Source organism: Tamandua tetradactyla, chromosome 6, assembly GCF_023851605.1.
Source record: "Tamandua tetradactyla isolate mTamTet1 chromosome 6, mTamTet1.pri, whole genome shotgun sequence".
Classification (NCBI taxonomy): domain Eukaryota; kingdom Metazoa; phylum Chordata; class Mammalia; order Pilosa; family Myrmecophagidae; genus Tamandua; species Tamandua tetradactyla.
This window is the reverse complement of record NC_135332.1, coordinates 52,004,912-52,026,577: the sequence shown is the minus strand read 5'-3', so window position 1 is coordinate 52,026,577 and position 21,666 is coordinate 52,004,912. Positions and strand designations below refer to the sequence as shown.

General features: G+C 36.7%; 1 protein-coding gene and 1 pseudogene across 3 annotated transcripts in view; both read left to right on the top strand.

Annotated features, from left to right (window-relative positions):
- Nucleotides 1-21,666, top strand: part of FAM222B (family with sequence similarity 222 member B) — an 86,907-nt gene that overhangs the window by 3,663 nt on the left and 61,578 nt on the right. Inside the window, exon 1 of one of the 3 annotated variants that reach the window (XM_077165320.1) lies at nucleotides 15,660-21,512. The exons of the other annotated variants lie outside the window; for them this stretch is intronic. The gene's annotated coding sequence lies outside the window, so the exon portion shown is untranslated. Of the gene's footprint in view, nucleotides 1-15,659; nucleotides 21,513-21,666 lie in introns of those variants that run through there. 3 annotated transcript variants of the gene reach the window in all.
- On the top strand, nucleotides 7,920-15,643 carry LOC143687917 (ran guanine nucleotide release factor pseudogene; annotated as a pseudogene).

Sequence of the window (21,666 nt, the reverse complement as noted above, 5' to 3'; positions counted from 1 at the left end):
TATTTGCTGAATGGAAAAATGGTAACAATCATGAATCATAATCAGCAAACATGGGTTCACATGTTATGCAACTTTTCTGTATATCTTCAAATGCGCTTACTTAAGGTCTCTGTGCCTTAGTTTCCTCATCTGTAAAATGAAGATAATAATAGTACTTACCTCATGGGGTTGTTGTAAGGTTGAATATGTTAATACATGTAAAGTACTTAGGACAGTACCTAAGTAAATACTAAAGAAATGCTTATTATTTGTTGAATACGTACTCTCTTTGTACCCAGATCTATGCTGGTGAAAGATAATTATGAAATAGTCCCTTCACTCTGGGAGTTCAGTTAGTGGAGGAGACAAAAATGTACAAGTAATTATAGTAGACTATACTATTTGTTTCACCAAATCTGTGGTGCCAGTGATTGTTTGGCTCATAATTATTTCAAAGACCAGTAAGAAAGGAGAAGTATCACTAAATAGATTGGCATGCCATCAATTGTAAGATGAATCCTGTTTTTGGAGATGATAAAATATGGAAAAATATGCATTTTAGGATTGATACAGCACAATAAGTGCCCTACTAAAGGGAGGTACAGCTTATTACGAGAGTTGAGTGGAAGGCATTAATTGCTGGGTACAGGTATTGTCAATAAAAGCATACTGTTTTGGACCTGCATGATAGGATTTTACCAGATGGACAAGGAAGTTAGGGTGTTCCAAGCAGACAGTAAAGTCTGAAAATGACAAGGGAGAGGGCATTATTGATGTATATTGCCATATCAGGATAAGTAGGAGGAGGAAATGAGGTAAGACTTTGGCAGAGTAACATTGTATAATGCAGCAGAGCAGGACAGGAAGCTTGGAACATTTTCAGAAGAAATAGGAACCTGCTGCTTGGATTTGAACTCCTAAAATATTGTAGCAATTTTGAAAGAGAGATGATTATAATAAAGTAAATTGGGAAGTAAGGGTGAGTGTGAGAGGCAGTGTGGCCAGGGGAAGGGCTGAAGCTTTACAGTTGACCAGATGGGAGATAAGTGTGAAATCACTGTACTCTTGGTGAGAAATGAATACTTTATTAGAGAAGTGTTTAATATCTATTTTTGTCTTTTCACTGCCTCTCATGATCTTGAGTATGTCCCTGTTAGAGCTCTGTGACTTAAAGTGAAAAGGAATACAGCTTAATAGGAAAAATTAAAGTTATTAAAGATATATTTGTTGTAAGAAGGAAAATAATCAGATTTGGTAACTGAGTTATAGAATGGTGGTTTGATACAACACTGGATCATATTGTTTCATTGAGTGATTTAAGGAGTCATTGAGGAGTAGTTTAAGAGACTTATTACATTACTAATTTTCTAGGAATTAACCTGAATCCAATGGAAAGAAATATGAAAAACCAGAAATAACATAATTTAAGAGCCTACTGTGTCAGCCATTGTGCTAGCCACTGGGAATTAAAATAAGAGTGACAATCTTTGTTTTTAATGAGTTCACATTTTAAGTGTAGACAAACACGTAAATAATTATGAATCAGTACAATAAGTGTTATCAGAGAGATCTGTACTAACTGCTGTGAGAGTATTAGTTCTACCTGGTGGGGTAGGGGGGGTTTGGAGAAGGCTTCCTAAAGGAAGAGTCAGTTTCGCCTTGAAGGAAGAATACCATTTGGCTGCCTCAGCAAAAAAGGTAGGTTTAGAGAAGGTTGTATTTCAAGTGCAGAGACCAGATTGCACAGAGCACAGAGGCATTAGTGGGAACCTGTGGCCAGTGTTCCATTGTTGTTCTGTGGGATGTGAGGAAGGCATGGAAGTAATGGGTTGGAGCCCAGTTGTAGATGAGGAAGGCATGGAAGTAATGGGTTGGAGCCCAGTTGTAGATGGCTGTGGTAAAGTGTCTGAAGTTTATTTTGTAGGTGCTGGGGAGCCATGGAAGAGGTTTAAACTCAGGAAGAAACATGTACAGATCACTATTTTACAAAAATAACTGTGGAAGTTAGAATTAAAAAGGTGAAACCTATAACAGGGAGACTAGTTGTTTGAGAGATTGTTGTGATCTCTTGAGAGATATTGAAGACCTTGTTATAGGTGATGGTAGAATTGAATACATATTACAGAGCTGCTTAGGAGACTGATTCAGAAGGAACTCGTCCTTGATTTTGTGTGTGGGAAGGTAAGGGAGAAAGAGTTGTCAGATTATGGATTTGAAATTGCTAGCTTGGGTGCAACTAAGTGGGTGGTGATGTCATTAACTAAGGTGAGGGAATTTCCTTATTTGAAGGAAAATAAATTTGATTTTGGTATATTAAGTTTGAGGTATCTGGGAGATCGAGGAGCAAATGTCCACTTGGTTTCTGGATATTTGGGCCTTAAGTTCATAAGAAAGATTTAGAATGGAGATAGAGATTTGGAAGTCATTAGTATATAAGCAGTAGTTAAGAGCCAGCTTGATGATCCTGTGATTTTAAGCTCAAGTTGCCTTATGTGTTGTTCATTCACATCATATGAAGGGATTGGCTTTGTGGTACTGTAGCACCAAGTATCTTCTCCATTGTAAAAAGTTCAGCAGTGCTATTTCTTTCCCGTAATTTTCCCACTTTTTAATATGCTGCATACTTGCCTTAAGTTAATAGTTTTTAGATTACAAACAAGAATAAAACACAAAACCTTCCCCTTTAATGAAAAGAGTGATTTTACTCTTAATTAAATAGAAATGAGACCATTCATGTATAAAATAAAAGCATTTATTATTTTGTAAAATTTTGGATAAGAGGAAATTCATGTGCATATCAGCTATGCACCTTCTTTTCCTGTTCTGAGTGATTTACCAGACTTAGAAAAACTGCCTCTGTAACATCAATTCTATTATAAATATGGAAAAGAAATCAGTTCCACTGAATGCCTCAGATTGGAAACTGGGTGACTTTTATGAACCAGAGCTTCAGAAGATTTGGCTTGAAAAATACAGGATAATTTTGAACCAGTGGTACCAGGTTAGTTCAGAGTTGGAATTGGGAACTCAAGCCTTCTAACTCTGTTCAGTCTTCTGTTACATCATAGCTTCTTTTTGCCAGTTTTCTTCGAAAACACTGAACTAAATATACCTGATGGCAAGTGCAAGATATATATGCTGTTATTACTATTTTGAAGGGCAATTTGGTATAAATTAGGTATTTTTTATATAGTTCATGATTTTGAAATGTAACCTGAGCCTTGTTTTTTTTTAAGTATTTTTATTGAGAAAAATCAATATATAGTCCAACCATATTATACAATCACTGGCTCACAATATTATCACATAGTTGTGTATTCATCACTATGATCATGTTTAGAACATTTGCATCACTCCAGAGAAAGAAATAAAAAGAAATAAACAACTCATACAACCCAAACCCCTTAACTCTCCCTCTCATTGACCCACAGTATTTCAGTCTACCCAATTTTTACCCTCTGTCTCCCCCTATTATTTATTTGTTCTTTATTTTTTTACTCATCTGTCTATATCCTGGATAAAAGGAGCATCAGATACAAGATTTTCACAATCACACAGTCACACTGTAAAAGCTATATAGTTATACAGTCTTCTTCAAGAATCAGGCTACTACTGGAACATAGTTCAACAGTTTTGGGTACTTTCCTCTAGCCACTCCAATACACCATAAACTAAAAAGGGATATCTGTATAATGCATAAGAATAACCTCTAGGATAATCTCTTGACCTGAAATCTCTTAACTGCTGAGACTTTATTTTGCTTAATTTCTTTCTTCCCTCTTTTAGTCAAGAAGGCTTTCTCATTCCCCTAATGTTGGGTCGTGGCTTATCCCCAGGAGTTGGGTCCCATGTTGCCAGGGAGATTTACACCCCTGGGAGTCAGGTCCCATGTAGAGGGGAGAGTAGTGAATTCACCTGCCAAGTTGGCTTTGAGAGAGAAGCCATATCTGAGCAACAAAAGATGAGCCTTGTTATCTTTTATAAGAAACAGAAATATGTAGAATATCTGAAGTTGTTGGTAGGTTTTAGCTAAGAATTATTATTATTATTATTATTATTATTGTATGCTGTGTGACAGAGTCACATTTCATTATTTTTCCATGTGAGTATCCCGTTATTGCAGCACCATTTATTGAGTTTTTGTTTGTTTTGTTTTGCTTTTTTTTTGGGTGGGGGAGTGCATGGAAAGAATTATTTTTAATATTGACATTAAACTGGATGTTTGGCTTTTACTAGAATGTCACATGCTGGGAATTACAGATATCCCAGGGTCTCCACCAGGTTCAAGGTTTAACTCCCCATACTTCCTTTCTTTAGGGATTTAATGTTAAAAATAAAATAATTAAATCTCTAGATTTGTTATGACAGTTTTCAAAAATATATAAAAGGAGTCAGAACAGTTTAATGGATCCTTATCACCCTTTACATAAATTGCAGGTTTAAAACTGTTGTGTACCCCAGAAAGGCCATGTTCTTTAATCCTGAGTCAATATTTGGGTGTGATCTATTTGATTAAGTTGTTTCCATGGAGATATGACCCACCCAATTTTGGGTGGATCCTCTTGATAGGTAGTTTCCATGGAGATGTGTCTCCATCCATTCAAGGTGGGTTGCTTACTGGAGTCCTTTAAGAGGGAACCATGTTGGAAAAAGCTTCAGAGCCCCCAGAGACAGATCTTCGGAGATTCAGAAAGGAAAGGCTCCCAGGGAAGCTGTTTGAAACCAGAAGCCAAAGGACCAGCAGACGGCAGCCATGTGCCTTCCCAGTTGATGAGGTGTTCTGCACCTATTGACCTTTCTTGAGTCAAGGTATCTTTCCCTAGATGCCTTAGTTTGGACACTTTTATGGCCTTAGAACTGTAAACTTGTAACTTAATAAATTCCCTTTTTGAAAGTCAACCCATTTCTGGTATATTGCATTTGTGGCAGCATTAACAAAACTGAAACACAGAATAATTGTCAAATCATGACCAATCTTGTTTTGTCCGTACATTCCTTACCTATTAGCCACCCAGATTATTTTGAAGGAAATCCCATACATCATATAATTTCATGAGTAAATATTTCAGTATGTTTAGGACTAAAGAAAAACCATATTAAAAATCACATTAATATTTTCAAATACCCAGTTTTCATATTTCTCTAATTATCTCAGTATTTTTTGACTGTTTGAAATAGGTTCAAAATAAGATCCATACATTGTGATTTTGATTTCTCTCCTATTTATCTTTTAGTCTTTAGGTTTGCCTTCCATACCTTCATATATTTATTTAAGATCTTTCCTTTTTAAAAGCTGCTATCACCTCTGTTCTTTTGGAGGATTTCTCTTATATTCTGTTAATAGGAAACCCTCTTTTTTGCTGTCATTCAAAGCAAAAAACCCCCCTTTTTTGCTGTCATTCAAAGCAAATATTCATGCATTGCCCACTCTTGCCAGGTGCTAAGAATGGAGGTGGCTAATATAGCTAGTTTCTGCTCACCCCAAGTTTATGTATTCATGGGAGAAATAAACGAGTAAACTGTCAATTATAGAATATAAAATGTTAAAATTGGTGCTAGAGGACCTGTGGGTGTAATGAAGATACATTACCCATAACCTCTATTTGGGGGATCAGGAAAGGATCTTGGATGGAAAAATGTCCAACTTAAGACTTAAAGAATGGTTAGGGGTTAGGTAAGGAGTCCAGGAAAGATTACCGGCAGCAGAGGGACTATTTTAAAGTACAATGATCTTCGGTAAATGCAGAAAACACCAGGTTTTAGGAAAGCTGAGTTTCCAACTTTATCACAACAAATGATATTAATATATATCTTTATACAAAACATTTCTTTTCCCTTCCTCAGAACTGCAGGAAATCTCAGAGCAGCTTTGCACGTGAGAAATCAGAGCCTTGAGAAATAGACATAAGGTTTCCAACACTCACATTACCTCATTGTTTTTCTTAAGGTAAATATGGGCAGGTATATCTTGGCAGCTTATAACTGAAGGTAAATCTAGACACTTTTGGGAAAAATTTAAAAAGCCTTTAACAAGTTGATTCTGAAATTAAAATGGAAAGGCAAAGGGACTATAAAACAATTGTAAAAGACAACAAAGTTGGAAGACTCATACTATCTGATTTCAAGACTTAGTAGAGAAAAAACAAAAAAACAACAACAACGAAAGACTTAGTAAAGAGCTATAATAATCAAGACAGTGTGGTATTGGAAAAAGGATAGATACATAGACCTGCGAACAGAACAGAGAATCTACAAGTAGACCCACACTATTAAATGTGACTATTTGATTCTTGGCAGAAGTGCTAAGGCAATTCAGTGGAGAAAAGATAGTCTTCTCAGTAGGTAGTATTGAAACAAATGGATATCTATGTGCAAAAAAAGAACCTCAACCTATCCCTCCCACCTTTTGCAAAAATTAACTCAAAATGATCATAGACCTAAATGTAAAATGTAAAACAATAAAATATTTAGGAAAAAAAGGGAAAATCTGTTTTCTTGAGTTAGGCATTATTCTTAGATATAATGCTAAAAACGAAATCCATTTAGAAAAAATTGATAAATTGACTTCATCAAAATTAAAAATTTGCTCTCCAAAAGACACTGTTGAGTGAAAAGACAAGTCACAAACTGGGAGAAAATATTTGCAAATCATATATTAGACATATGATTTATTTCCGGACTATTTTCCCCATCCCAAACCTTAACTCATATTCATTTAGCAATGACTCTCCATTTTTATCTCCCCCTGCCCTTGGTAATCATTATTCTGCTTTCTGTCTCTATGAATTTGCTTGTTTTAGATATTTTATATAATAGAAGTCATGTATTATTTATCCTTTTGTGTCTGGTTTATTTCACTCAACATGATGTCTTCAAGGTTCATCCATATTGTAGCATGTGCCAAAACTTTTTTTTCACAGCTGAATAATATTCATCTTTTGGATACACCACATTTTGTTTATCCATTCATCTGCTGATGGACACTTGGGTGACTTTCAACTTTTAGCTATTGTGAATAATGCCACAGTCAACATTAGTGTACAAATATCTGCTCCACTCCCTGCTTTCATTCTTTTGGGTATATACCTAAAACTGGAATTGTGAAGTCTTATTGTAATTCTGTATTTAACTTTTTGAGAAACCACCAGACTGTTTCCATGGTGGCTGTACCATTTTACATTCCCATCAAGAGTGTATGAGGGTTCCTATTTCTCTGCATCTTTGCTGACACTTATTTTCAGTTTTTCAAATAAAACCCATCCTAGTGGGTGTGATGTGATATCTCATTGTAGTTTTAATTTGCATTTCTTTAATAGCTATTGATATTGAGCTTCCAGGTGAGTTTGGATTTTCAGATTTGAGAAGGCATTGAGAAAATTGGTTGTGATTATTAAGAAGCTGGATTAGATCTAATATTGATTAACAGTATCCCTATACCCCCACAGCGGCTTGGCATCCAGTCTCTTAGCTCTGCTACTGCTTTCTCCTAAGAAGAGATTTGAACTGCTTGCCAGTGTCTCTTTACTCTGGTCTTATTTTCTGGAACTATTCTACTTTTCCACCAGATCTCAGATTTCTAAGTCAGGAGCAGGACTTCTATTTTAGATACTTTGAAGTAAGATCATTTCCCTGTAGAAAGAGATTGTTGGGTGTCTTGTTAAACTCAACACCTCACTTACTTATTTACTTGTTCTTGGTAAATTGTTAATCAACTAATCCTTTCATTTATTCTCTCCCCACTTTTCTCTCAAAGGTTATCAAGTGGAAATTATCTTTACTTCTTTCTTCCACACCTGTAGATCTATTGTATCCGTATTTGTGTTGGTCTTTTCTAGAGCATTAATCCCTCTATGACCTTGTTTCTTCACTTACTCCTCTTTTATCTGAATTTTCAGTCTTTCCATCTCTACTATCTCTTTTTCTTTCTAAAAGTATAGTAGATACTTCTTAGTTCTCAGCTTATTGTCTCTTTGCTTCTTTTTTTTTTATTATATAACATATATACAAAGCAAAGAAAGAAAAAAGCAATAGTTTTCCAAGCACTGTTCAATAAGTAGTTGTAGCCCATGGGCTACCATACCATCATCTCAGATTTTTCCTTCTTGCTGCTCCAGAACATAGGAGGCTAGAAGGAATAAATTGTTTTTTTAATCATCACATTAAACTATTTATTCTTTTTTGTGAAAAATAACATATACAAAAAAGCAATAAATTTCAAAGCACAGCGCAAGAATTAGTTATAGAACAGATTTCAGAGTTTGGTATGGATTACAATTCCACGATTTTAAGTTTTTACTTCTAGCTGTTCTAAGATACTGGAGACTAAAAGAAATATCAATTTAATGATTCAGCAGTCTTATTCCTTTGTTAAACTTTACCTTCTCTGTGTAACTTCACCATCACCTTTGATCTTTCTATCCCACTCTTTAGGGGTATTTGGGCTATGGCCATTCTAACTTTTTCAGGTTGGAAGGGACTGTCAGTAATATGGGTAGAGAGATGGAACTAGCTGATGCTCTGCTAGGTTTCAGGACTTATCTGGTCCTGGGACTCATCTGGAGGTTGTAGGTTTCTGGAAAGTTACCTAGTGCATGGAACCTTTGTAGATATGCCCTGTGTGTTCTTTAGGATTGGCTGGAACGGTTTTGGTTGGGGGTTGGCAAGTTATGATAGGTAGCAGTGTCTAAGTGAAGCTTGCATAAGAGTGACCTCCAGAGTAGCCTCTCGACTCTATTTGAACTTTCTCAGCCACTGATATTTCATTAGTTACACTTCTTTTCCCCCTTTTGGTCAGGATGGCATTGTTGATCCCATGGTGCCAGGGCTGGACTCATCCCTGGGAGTCATTTCCCATGCCGCCAGGGAGACTTTTATCCCTGGATGTCATGTCCCACGTAGGGGTGAGAGCAGTGATTTCACTTGCAGAGTTGGGCTTAGAGAAAGAGGCCACATCTGAGCAATTGAAGAGGTCCTCCAGAAGTAACTCATAGGTATACCTATAGGTAGGCTAAGCTTCTCTCTATATACATAAGCCTCACAAGAGTAAGCCTCAAGATCAAGGGCTTGGCTTATTGATTTGGGTGTCTCTAATGTTTGACACAGTATCAGGGGTTTCCCTGGGGATAAAGTTTAATAGTTCCATAATTTTTCTCCCATCCGTCAAGGAACTTTGCCAGTACTTTTTTTTTTTTTTTTCATGGGCAGGCACCTGGAATCGAATCAGGGTCTCTGGCATGGCTGGCAGGACTTCTGCCACTGAGCCATTGTCACACTGCCCAGCCAATACTTTTTCATTATCTGCTTAATATTCTAGGTTGTATCCAGACATTACATTAAGCTAAACAGGATTAAAGGCCCTCATTCTTATCTGGGCTCTCTAAGTTTTGACTGTTCAAATGAGCTGTACAGACAGGTTGAGTTAGATTCTGTGCTATAGAAAATTTAATTTCCAGACCAAATAAACCTTTCTTCCTTTGGTCTCAAAGAGTAGGTGCAGTTCTAAAATAGAGACAATATCTTCCTTACCTCTGCGTTCTGAATTACCTTTATCCTGACCTGATTGGCTCTGTTCTTATCTGTAAGACCAGGTTATACATATATAAAACAGCCTCTCAAATTCCAGAAATAATTACCACTCTGGACTAAATGTGTCTGCTATAAGAGTTTACAATCTAGGCCCCTGTTTTCTTACAAGCATTTTCTAAAGGAGACCATATAATAATTGTTCTTGCATTTCTGGCTTATTTTGCCTTACCAAATGTCCCACAGGTTCATGCACATTATTGCATGCCTCACAACTTTGTTCCCTTTTTTAGTCACACAATATTCAATCATAAGTGTATACCATCAATAGCCAATCTATTCAGTCAGTGTGTCCTTCAGCCACCTGCATTCATTAGGCATCATGTATAATGACCAGTGTCCACAGTCTGTCAACACTCTCAATTTTAGGTAATTTCATTGTTCCCAAGAGAAGGATAACCAATAAACACACCCTTACCAAACAGGAGATCTAAACCTCCCCTTAACTCTTGTCCCTCCCCCCTTAATTTACCCCTGGTGTTGCTGTGGTCCTGCTGATATTCACTGTTAAATGTAGCCCATAGCATGCAATAGCAGTTTTCCCCTTGTACCCAATACTCTTTGTATATGAATCATACCTTTTACGTAGTTCTTGCAAGAACTTACTTATATTTTTATTATTAATCAGTGAGACACATGGGTCTGTAAAACCCCTTTCAATCATGTTCACCTTCAATATGGTAATATTACTTACAGACCCACTAGAGAACCGCCTTTGCTTCTATCTATTCCCTTACATTTGAGTTCAGCCTCATTAGCTAATCGTTCACCCATCTCTAGCTTCTATGTATATCTCTAAGACCCCTATATTCTGTATTATAAGCCTCCAATTTTACCTTTACCATGGTCATAAAAGTGGAGTCATATAGTATCTATTCTTTTGTGTCTGGCTTATTTCACTCAGCTTTATGTCCTCAAGGCTTGTCCGTCTTGCCATGTGCTTTGGGACGTCATTTCGTCTTACTGCTGCATAATATTCCATTGCATGTTGTTCTAGTTTGCTAGCTGCCAGAATGCAGTATACCAGAAATGGAATGGCTTTTAAAAAGGGGAATTTAATCAAATGCTAGTTTACAGTTCTAAGGCCGAGAAAATGTCCCAATTAAAACAAGTCTATAGAAATGTCCAATTGAAGGCATCCAGGAAAAGATACCTCGGTTCAAGAATGCCAGTGAAGTTCAGGGGTTTTTGCTCTCAGGTGAGAAGGCACATGGTGAACACAGTCACAATTTCTCTCTTGACTGGAAGGGCACATGGTGAGCATGGTGTCATGCTCCTGTTTCATGAAGCTCCCTGGGAGCCGTTTTCCTTCTTCATCTCCAAAGCATTGGCTGATGGACTCTCTGCTTCTCGTGGCTGTGTCATTCTTCTCTGCTCTCTCTGAATCTCTCATTCTCCAAAATGTTTCCTCTTTTATAGGACTTCAGAAATGAATCAAGACCCACCCAAATGGGTGGAGACATGTTGTCACCTAATCCAGCTTAACAACCACTCTTGATTAAATCACATCTCCAGGGAGATGATCTGATTACAGTTTCAAACATACAGTATTGAACAGGGATTATTCTGCCTTTATGAAATGGGATTTAGATTAAAACATGGCTTTTCTAGGGGACATACATCCTTTCAAACCAGCACAGTGGGGTAATGTTGACTTTCATAGCTGCAGAACTCTAGCTCAGGTGTAATATAAATATCCGAAATTCCAGGAATGACCAGGTTATACACAAAGAGCTCAGCATCTCCAAATTATATACCACATTTTGTTAATTCACTTGTCTGTTGATGGGCATTTGGATTGTTTCTATTTTTGGCGATTGTGAATAATACAGCTATGAACATTCTTTGCTGCTTTTAATTGTGATTTTGTCCATACTTCTTTTTCTTTTAACCCGCTATTCCTTCTTGTATCTTTCATAGTCTCATAGTCTTCTTTTCTTCTATCTAGTCCCCTAAATATTGGTGTTCTCTAGGATCCTATTCTCAGCCTTCTTTTTATTATTTACTTTATTCTTCTTAGGTGATTATCTAACTCAGCTGTATCTCTCCTGGGATGCAGGCTTGTATTTCCAAAAGCCACCTGGACATCCCATAAGCACCACAGAAGATCAAAACTGAACTCTTCTTCCCCACAAAATCTAAACCTTCTGAATTCCGTCATATTGAATGGCATCAATAGCCACACAGTTGCCTAAATCAGAAACTTTGGATTTGATCTTTATTCTTCCTTCTCCTGTATCACACATATTTGATTGATTCCCAGGTCTGAATTTACTCTTGAAGGTCTTCTGAGTCTTCCTTTTCCTTTCCAACCATATTGCCAAGGTCTTTGAATAGACCATTTTCTCACTTGGACAGTTGCAGTAGCCTCAAGCTGGACTGTATGTTTTAAGTCTTGTCATTCCTCCAATCTATCCACCACACTGCTTTAAAAGTGATCTTCCTGGGGAGCCAAAGAACCGAGATGGCGGTGGTAGCTGTGAAACCCGGAATGTAATGTCATGTGACTCCAGGTGGTACCGCCCACACCCCTCTAATGTCCACTCTCAGGCTCATGGAGCCCACACATGACCATCCGCTGTTCAGAGGTGCCTTTTCCACCATGCTTCCCCTCGGGGCCATTGATGTAAGCGACCTCCGACTGGTCCCGGACAATCAAGAAGTTTTCTGCCATCGCGAAACAGATCAGAGCCTGATCGTAGAACTTCTGGAGCTTCAGGCTCACGTGCAGGGAGAAGCAGCTGCACGGTACCATTTTGAGGACGTTGGTGGGGTGCAGGGAACCAGGGCAGTACAAGTGGAAGCTGTACAGCGCCTCCCTGTGGAGAACCTAGCCCTGAGGAACTGCTGTCAAGAAGCCTGGGTCCTCTCTGGCAAGCAGTAGGTGGCTAAGGAAAATCAGCAGATAGCAAAGGATATGACACTGCATCAGGCATTGCTGCGGCTGCCCCAGTACCAGACTGATCTCTTGCTCACTTTCAGTCATTCGTGTCCTGAGATCAGGTCATCTCTTGGCCCTGAAAACCTGTCATCCCCACCTTGGAGTCTGGATGACTTTGAGCAGCTGGTGACCAGTCTGACCTTTCATGATCCCAACATCTTTGGTCCCCAGTAAAAACACCAAAGTATTGCATGATGCTGCTCAGGAATGAGGGGCTCATTTCTGGAGGGGAACAAGGGGTTGGATGGCTGAGTTTCCCTTGTTTCTTCCCTGTGTATAAACATAAGACATCTCCTCTCTGCAGAAATAAACTGGCTTTATAATAAAAAAAAAGTGATCTTCCTAAATTACAAGACTAATTATACTATTTTGTTTTAAAATCCTTCATTATGTACAGATATTTTAAAGATGCTTTGATTTCCATCTTCCTTTCTCCTTTTGTTCAAGCTGTTTTCTCCCCTTCCAAAGACACTTCCACCAAAACAAATAGACACATAGCTAATAATCTGGTGACTCTCCTAATTAATCTTTAGGCATTAGGTAATAGCTCATTTCTTCTGTGAAGTCTTCCCAGTGCCCAAGGTGGAATTAATCACTCTTGCTGTAGGGATGCCTTGATATTTTATTAAACTGCTAGTATTATATTTATTATTTTTCCTTTATGTGTGTTTATTATTTAAATGCTATTCTGTTTCCTCAACTGGGAGCTTTTTGTGGGTAGGGGTTATGTCTTTTTAACCTTTTTTAATCTTGGCACCTAACAACAAAGCCTTCCAAATATTGAGTTTCTAGTATGCATAGGGCTCTAGCAAAATGTTGGTAAACAAGAGAGACCTAGTCTCTACTCTTAGGGAACTTATATTCTAATGATGGTAAACAGATAGCAAAAACAAATCAAGTGATAAGTGCTATGTAAAGAATTAAAATAGAGTAATGTAATGAAGAATAAATGGAAGCTACTTTAGATTAGGAGAACAAGGAATAACTCTAAGGGTATAGCATTTAAGATGAATCTGAAAGATAGGGAGGAGACAGCTTGATCAAGCATTCCAGGCAGAGGAAATAGCTAGTGCAGAATTCCTAAGGAGGAATGTCCTTGGTGTTTTAGAGAAACAAAAATTAGGTCAGTGTGTTTTGAACACGGTGAGGGAAGGGACAGTGGTGCAAGGCAAAATGAGGAAGGCAGAGGGCAGATGATGTTGAGGCTTGAAAGGGTAAGTTGCTTCTTTTGAATGGTTTTTAAGCAGGGGTATCATGTGAGTTGATTTGTGGTTAAAAAAGAATATTCTTGTTGCTGTTTAGAAATGAACTGTAGTGGGGTCAAGAATGGAGGCAAGGAGACCAGTTACTAAGCTCTTTAGATGAGGTTTGATTGTGACTTGGCCTGAGGTGATGGTAGAAGACATGTAGAAAAGTGGACAGATTTGGGATATCTTTTGGAAATGAACTTGATAGGGCATGCTCAGGGTTTGGCAGCAGCTGGAGGATTGAAGGAAAGAGAGGAATTATGAATAATTTCTAAATTTTTAGCTTGACTAACTAGGTGGGTAAAAGTGGTGCTGTATGACAACGACAGAGCATATTTATCAAGAATTCTGTAGTGTCATGTCAAATTTGAGATGCTTGGTAGGCAATCAAATTGAGAAGTCAGAGGCAGTTGGGTGGATGGACCTAGACTTTGTAGTAAAAGTCCAGGCTGGAATTATAGACTTGGAAATCATCAACATATACATGGAATTTGAAGTTATGGAATTCACTTGCTGACCTTATTTCTGGATGGTCTATGACTAGAGAAAAGAGATCTGAGAGAGAAGCAGTCAGTGACCTAAGAGGAAAACAAGGAGAGTGATACCATGAAATCAAAGTAAAGAGAATGTATCAAGAAGGGGATGGTCAACTATGTTGAATGCTGTTGAGAGGTCAGTTAAGAACGGTGAAGTAGCCATGATATTTGATAACCTAACAATTATTGGTGACTTTGACTAAAACCATTCATTGGAGTGGTGGAGATAGAAGTCTGATTGTAATGGATTGAAAGGAAAATGAGAGGAAGAAGCAATTTACAATTTTTTCCTTTTTTCATGATGACTGAGGTTTTGTAAGTCAGTTTCTTTGAAAACTTTATCATTGTTACTGAATACTAACATATTTGTATTCTAATAAGATTACATATTTTTATTGAAGTGTTAAAATCTCTTAATGTTTTTGGACCACCCTTTTAGGTGGATTCCTGTTCTCTAAACTTCTTTAGCTAGGATTATGGGTAGTACAGATAGACTGGTGAGTGAATGAGACTTTTAAGGGTTAGGTCCCTGACCTTGGAGAAGCAGACTGGCTTGACTTTGCTTGATTTTGGCCTTACTATGTATCAGTTTTCTCAGCTGTAAAATGAGGATAACAGGACCAGTTTAGCTCAGTGGGTAGTTGCGAGGCATGACTATTAATGAAAATAATTGTAAAATACTTTTGCAAGTTAAAGTGTGATGTAAATGCTAAATAATAGTTCTTTATTGGGATGTTGTGAAAATTAGCAAAATGCTGCCTGTTATAGGCCTTTGAGTTCCTTTTGGAAAGGTGATATATTTTTATAAATACTATTTGAGGAAAAAATAGCCCAGATTTGGGAAGAGATATTGTTTCCTTAATTTCTGGAATGTAACAATTACAGAATCATAATCAAACAGCTTTAAAAAAAAAAGTGACCTGTTGAGGTTTTTTGTTTTTGTTTTATTAACTTTTTATTTTGAAATAATTTCAAACTTAGAGGAAAGTTGCAAAAGTAATACTAAACCCGATACAGAGAAGTCCAGTATACCCACATCCCCTTAGATACCCATATCCACTAATTTTTAACATTTTGCCACCTTTGGCCATGCCTGTCTATCTGTGTCTTTCTCTCTCCCTCCCATCCATCCCTCCATCCCTCCATCCACATGAAGTCACGTGAAGTAACATTTGAGAACAGGCTACATGTATCTTACTCCTGAAACGTATGATATTTCAGTGCACATTTTCTATAAACAAGGATATTTACTTATTTAATCACCTTAAGTACAGTTATCAAGTTTAAGAAATTTAACATTTATACAAAACTTACATTCTGTCTTCTGATTGTTTCTTATGTCCTCATAATGTCTTTTTTTTTTTTCCCCCTCAAAATGTCCTTTTGCGCTTTTTCTCCTCCATTCTTAGATCCCGTTCGGTATCATGTATTGTATTTAATTGTTATTATCTCTTTAATTTCTCTTTTTTTTTATCTTGGAAATATATATACACCATAAATCTTCTCATCTCAAACTTACTGTCTAGTGGGATTAATCACATTCACAGTTTTGCAATACTTTTACCATCCATTTCTGGAACTTTTCCTTTACCCAAAACAGAAACCATACATTTTGCATTAATTCTCATTGCTTTGCCCCCCAGTCTCATCTCTGGTAACCTGTACTCTCAGTCTTTATGAGTTTGTATATTCCCTGACATTTTTTTGTGGTTACCAAGGAGTTTAAATTTAATATCCTAAATCTGTAACAGTTTCACTTGCTTTGATGCCAGCTTAACTTCAATAGCATACCCAAACTATTCCTAAACCCCTCTGCCCCCCACCTTTATGTAACTCTTGTCACAAATTACATATTTATACCCTATGAATCCCAAACCATTGATTTATTATTACATTTTATGCATTTGCTTTTTACCTCCTATAGGAAGTAAAAAGTGAGTTACAAATAAAAAATACAATCATACTGGTATTTATAATTACCCACACAGTATCTTTACTGGAGATTTTAATTTCTTTATGTGCTTTGAAACAACTTTTTATTTAAAAGGATATTTCTGATGGTGAGAATGTGGAGTAATTGGAACACTTGTGCATCGCTAGTGGGAATGTAAAATGGTGTACCTATTGTGGAAGACTGACGGTTCCTCAAAAAGTTAAACATAGAATTAATGTTAGACCTAGCAATTCCACTCCTAGGTATATACCCAAAAGAATTGAAAATGGGGACTCAAACAGATGCTTGTACACGCCAGTGTCCATTGCAGCATTATTTACAGTAACCAAAGCTGGAAACAACCCAAGTTTTCACAAGTATGCTGTCAGTCTATCAGCAGACAATAGATCAACAAAATGTGCTAGATACATACAATGGAATATTACCCAGCCGTAAAAAGGAATGGAGTCTGATAACATGCTACAACATGGATGAATCTTGAAAATATAAATGAAATAAGCCAGACACAAAAGGATAAATATTGTGTGTCATATTGTATAATTACACTTATTTGAAATATATGGAGTAGGTAAATTCATAGAGAAAGAAAGACTATAGATTACCAGGTGCTGAGGGGGCAAGAGAGTGGAGCATTATTCCTTAATGGGATAATGAAAAAATTTTGGAAATGGATAATAGTGATGGTTGCACAACACTGTGAATAGTAATTAATGCCACTGAACTGTATGCTTAAACATGGTTAAAATAGAAAATTTTCCATTCTTGTCATGTTACATATTTATGTTATGAGTCCAAAACAGCTTATTTCTCATTACATTTTATGCATTTGCCTTTGAGATCCTTTAGGAAGTAAAAAATACAGTTACAAACCAAAAATACAATTGTACTGGCATTTTTGTTTACACATGCCTTTACTCTCATCAGAGATCTTTATTTCTTCATGCTGCTTTGAAAGGTTGTGTCTCCAATTCCTTTCAACCTGCAGCAGACTCTTCAGCACCTCTCATAGGGCCGCTCTAGTGGTGATGAACTTCAGCTTTTGTTAATCTGGAAATGACTAATCCCTCCCACTTTTTTGAAAGACAGTTTTGTTGGATATAGAATTCTTGGTTGGCCATTTTTTTGCTTTCAGCACTTTAAATATGCTTTTCCACTGCCTGCCTGCCTGCATGGTTTCTGATGAGAAATCAGCATTGAATTCTATTGAGGCTCCCTTCTGTGTGACATATTGCTTGTCTCTTGCAGCTTTCAGAATTCTGCCTTTATCTTTGGCATTCAGCAGTTTGATTGTGCAGTGTGGGTGGCACATTTATGTTATATATATTTTACTACAATGAATTTTTTTAAAATAGAAGAAAGGTATTTCCAAAAGATTTACTGTAGTAAATCCTCTTTAGAGGATTTGTATCATAAGAGTTTTTACCATATCGGCTTTGGGTTCAAATGAAGGTATGAATCTTACCCTATGGCAGCTACAATGCTGAATGTTAAGGAAATGATGCTAGTGTGGGTGATGTATTGTCTATATTTAAAACATCATAGCAATCAACAGACTCACTCACAAAAAATATTGAAAAAGCATTTTAATTCATTGTAGGCAACACCATACAGTCACTTTAATGAAGGGTTAAGTAGTGGTTGCAATTAGGCTACGAAGGGACCTCGTATCATTTCAGGTAAAACTAGTACTCCTTGTTCTATACCTGAGTCTAACTAAATATAGAATTGGTGACATTATTACTTATAATGTACTTACAAAATGCTTGAAATTTGAATTTGATGAGCTAAATTTTTCTCAGCCTCTAAAACAGGACTAACAAAGAGGAAAATTGGGATTTGTTTTTTTGATGTTTAAAACTTATTGATAAGGGAAAACTGAAATAGTTAAGTGATAGTCTGCTGATGTGCTCAGAACTGTACCCTGCTGATTGCTCAGTTGGGATCTGTATATTGTTTTCAGTAATGACCTGTGTATTGCTAATTTTAGAACAAAGTGACATGTAAGTTCTTAGCTTTACATAGGTTGGAATTGCAAATGTTCTAAGAAATGATGAATATGCAACTAAGTGATTATATTGTGAACTACTGATTATGTATGTTGTTTTATTTTGTTTCTTTATTTTTTTAATAAATAAATTTTTTTAAAAAAAGGAATTGAATCTTTCTGGAATTGAGTTCTCCCATAACCCATTACTTCATTGTGTCAAGGACAAGTAAAAGGCTTATGTTTCTTTTCCTCATTGATGGGAAGACTGTACTTGCTTTTGCTGTGCCCAGGCATAATTTGCTTTTCTTTTGCATTTGGTTTCTGGAAAAAGGGTGCCTGACTGGGCCAGCGTCCACAGTAGAGACAGTTGAGAAAGTATATTTTGGGGGGATGTTTTACCCCTGTGATTGTATTATGAACTTCTTTTATTTGCTTCCGTCATCTATCTTAGTCCTTTTATGTTTATATTTAATGGTTCATCTTATATTCTTTAGTTCCTTTGGATTTGATTTTGGTTTACTTATATCTTTTCTATTTTTAATAGTGTCCTTCCCAGAGTAGATATTTCACAGAGCTTCTGTCTTTGGAAGTTGACAGCAGTACTATCAAGTCAAAATGTCTTTAGGATTGTGTGGAGAAGGAACTCTCCACTGCTATCTCATAATATGGAATATGTGTGTTTTTTGACCATATGTATTTCTTCTGTGATTGCTAGTTACTGTCCTTTGCATCTTTGCCCTTTAGGTTCTTTGTCTTTTCTTTGACTTAAAAAGTTCTTTGTTTATTGCCGCCCTTAACTCTTTTTCATAAATGCTGCAAATATTAAGACTATGAATAGTAAGTGAGAAAGCAAGCTGTTGCAATAAATGCTAATCCAAGGTGGAGTTTGGTTAAATTGTTTAAATTTTTGCCTCGGTTATTTGAGCAATTGTAAGCATCTTTTGCCACTCTCCTTCCGAACAAAGATGCACAGAAAATCTCCTTCTGTCTGAAGTAAAGTGTTGGCTCTGTGTTGGTTATAATTTGCTTTTTTTGGCTAGCACAGCCTTCTTTTTGTTTTCTGTCTTCTGACAGATTATAGGGTTGTGGGGAAACAGCGTCCGGGACTTTTTCAGGAACTGTGTCATTTTATCTACAGGAGAAGCTATTGGCTTTGGTACTAGAAAAGAATTGGCTCTGCTTTTAAAGATGCCAAATCATGCTTGATTCATGAGCTTGCTTTCATTTTGTGTATATGTGTATGAAACTTTTTCAGCATATTGGCTTTTCCTTTTTCTGCTGTGTGCTCCCCATCAGTATGAGAAGTTAACAATCTGTCCCTTCTCTCCAATTCCCCTTTGCTCCTCACCAAATATATCAAACCCATAGCAAGAGATGCCGCAGTCATTTGGATGATTAGGTAAAAATATACAACAGAAGTGTTTCCATTGCCCTTAAGATGACTTTGAATGTTAAATTTTGATTTATCAGTTAAAGTCCTAATCTTTCCTATGGGAGCTTGAATTACTTAGGGGTGGAAATGATTTGCCAACCAAGATATCTCTTTACAGAGGTTTTATCAGATGCATCAGTGAAGGCTAATTGTCAGAGTACTCTATGTCCTAATTTGGGAAACTTAATTTGTATAAGGCACAGCATAGTTAGGAAACTTACTTATTGCCTTACCTTCAACAAATGCTTTTCAGTGGAGTCTAGTATAATTTACCCTCATTTCAAATGAAAATTTTTTGTTATCACTTGAGCAATTGTAACTCCAGTTATGTCTGTTACCTCTTGCTGTTAAAACTGTGTACAGTTGATATTGAAACTTAGCCAGTGGGATATTTTAGCATATATTAAATGGTTGTATCTGGTTATATTTTACACCAGAATGCCTCTATTTTCCATAGATAACAGTTTAAAGATACCATCTAGGTATAGGTTATTTCCATTTAGATTAAGGTGAGAAGGATTGTTAATAGGAGAATAAGCCAGTTTGGATAGGCTGGTTTGTCAGTGTGATTTATGATATGGACACATACTATTCCTCTCTTCCCTAAATAGATTTCTCCTCTTGTCCCTCCTCAACCCTTGCCCTAAACCTGCAGCCTCCCAAAAGGCTGGGGTTTGGTTCTGTACAATTCTGTATTCTCTATTGTAGTTTTTCTTTTTTTACAGGTATATCAACCTCACTAGATTAAGCACCTTAAAGATGGAAACTTTATCTAATTTATTTCTTTACCTTTGGAGTCTAATAGAGTTCTTGGCATAGAGGCATGCAATAAATATTTGTTGATATGAGTGAATGAACGAATGAAATGCAATCCCAGAGATACAGTGAATGAATTTTACACTTCCCTCTAGTGTCTGAAAGAGAAAGTGCAGCACGTTTTTTAAAAATGTCCAGGAATATGTTGCTGTATTGAAATAATAGTTCAAGGAATTGCTTTTTTTGTTGTTATTATGCTATCATGCATACTACCTTTTTCAGTCCTTCTGTACTCTATAAGTATGGTGAATGATAATCTCTGCTATGTGTTAAGGTTTTTGTTTTGTTTTTAATTTTTTATTTTGAAACACTCTGAAACCAACAGTATTACAAAAATAACACAAATCCCATTCAGAGAACTTCAATATACCCCTACCCTACCAGATACCTAGATCCACCAAATTTAACATTTTGTCAACATTTTTTGTTTCTTTCTACCTGTCTATCAATTCATTTTCTGAACATTTGAGTGTAGGTTATATACATCATGCTCCTTGAACACTTAATACTGCCATGTCCATTTCCAAAGAACAAGGATATTCACTTATGTAACCACCTTAAGTACAGTTATCAAGTTTAAGAAATTTAACGTTGATATAAAACTTACATTCTGTTTTCCGGTTTTTCATATGTTCCAACAACATCCCTCAGAGCCTTTTGTACTCCCTTGTTAGATCCTTTGCTAGTTTGAAGCTATTATATACCCCAGAAACGCTATGTCCTTTAATCCTCATTCAGTATTGCTGGGTGGAATCTTTTTTTATTGTTTCCATGGAGATAAGACCCACCCAGTTGTGGGTGGTAACCTTTGACGAGATGTTTTCCACAGAGATGTGTCTCCACCCATTCCTTTTAAGAGGGAACCATTTTGGAAAAAGCTACAGATCCCATACAGCCAGCAACGTTTGGAGATGAAGAAAGAAAACACCCCTGGAAGCCATTGGAGAAGCCTGGAGAGAAAGCTAGCAAATGTCATCATGTACCCTCCCAGCTGAGAGAGAAACCTGGAGCTTCATTGGCCCTTTCTTTGGAGTTAAGGTATCTTTTTCTTGATGCCTTAATTTGGACATTTTCATAGCCTTAGAACTGTAAACTTGCAACTTAATAAATTCCTTTTTAAAAGCCATTTTGTTTCTGGTATATTGAGTTCCTGTAGTTTTTGCAAACTAGAACAGATCCCATACAGGATCAT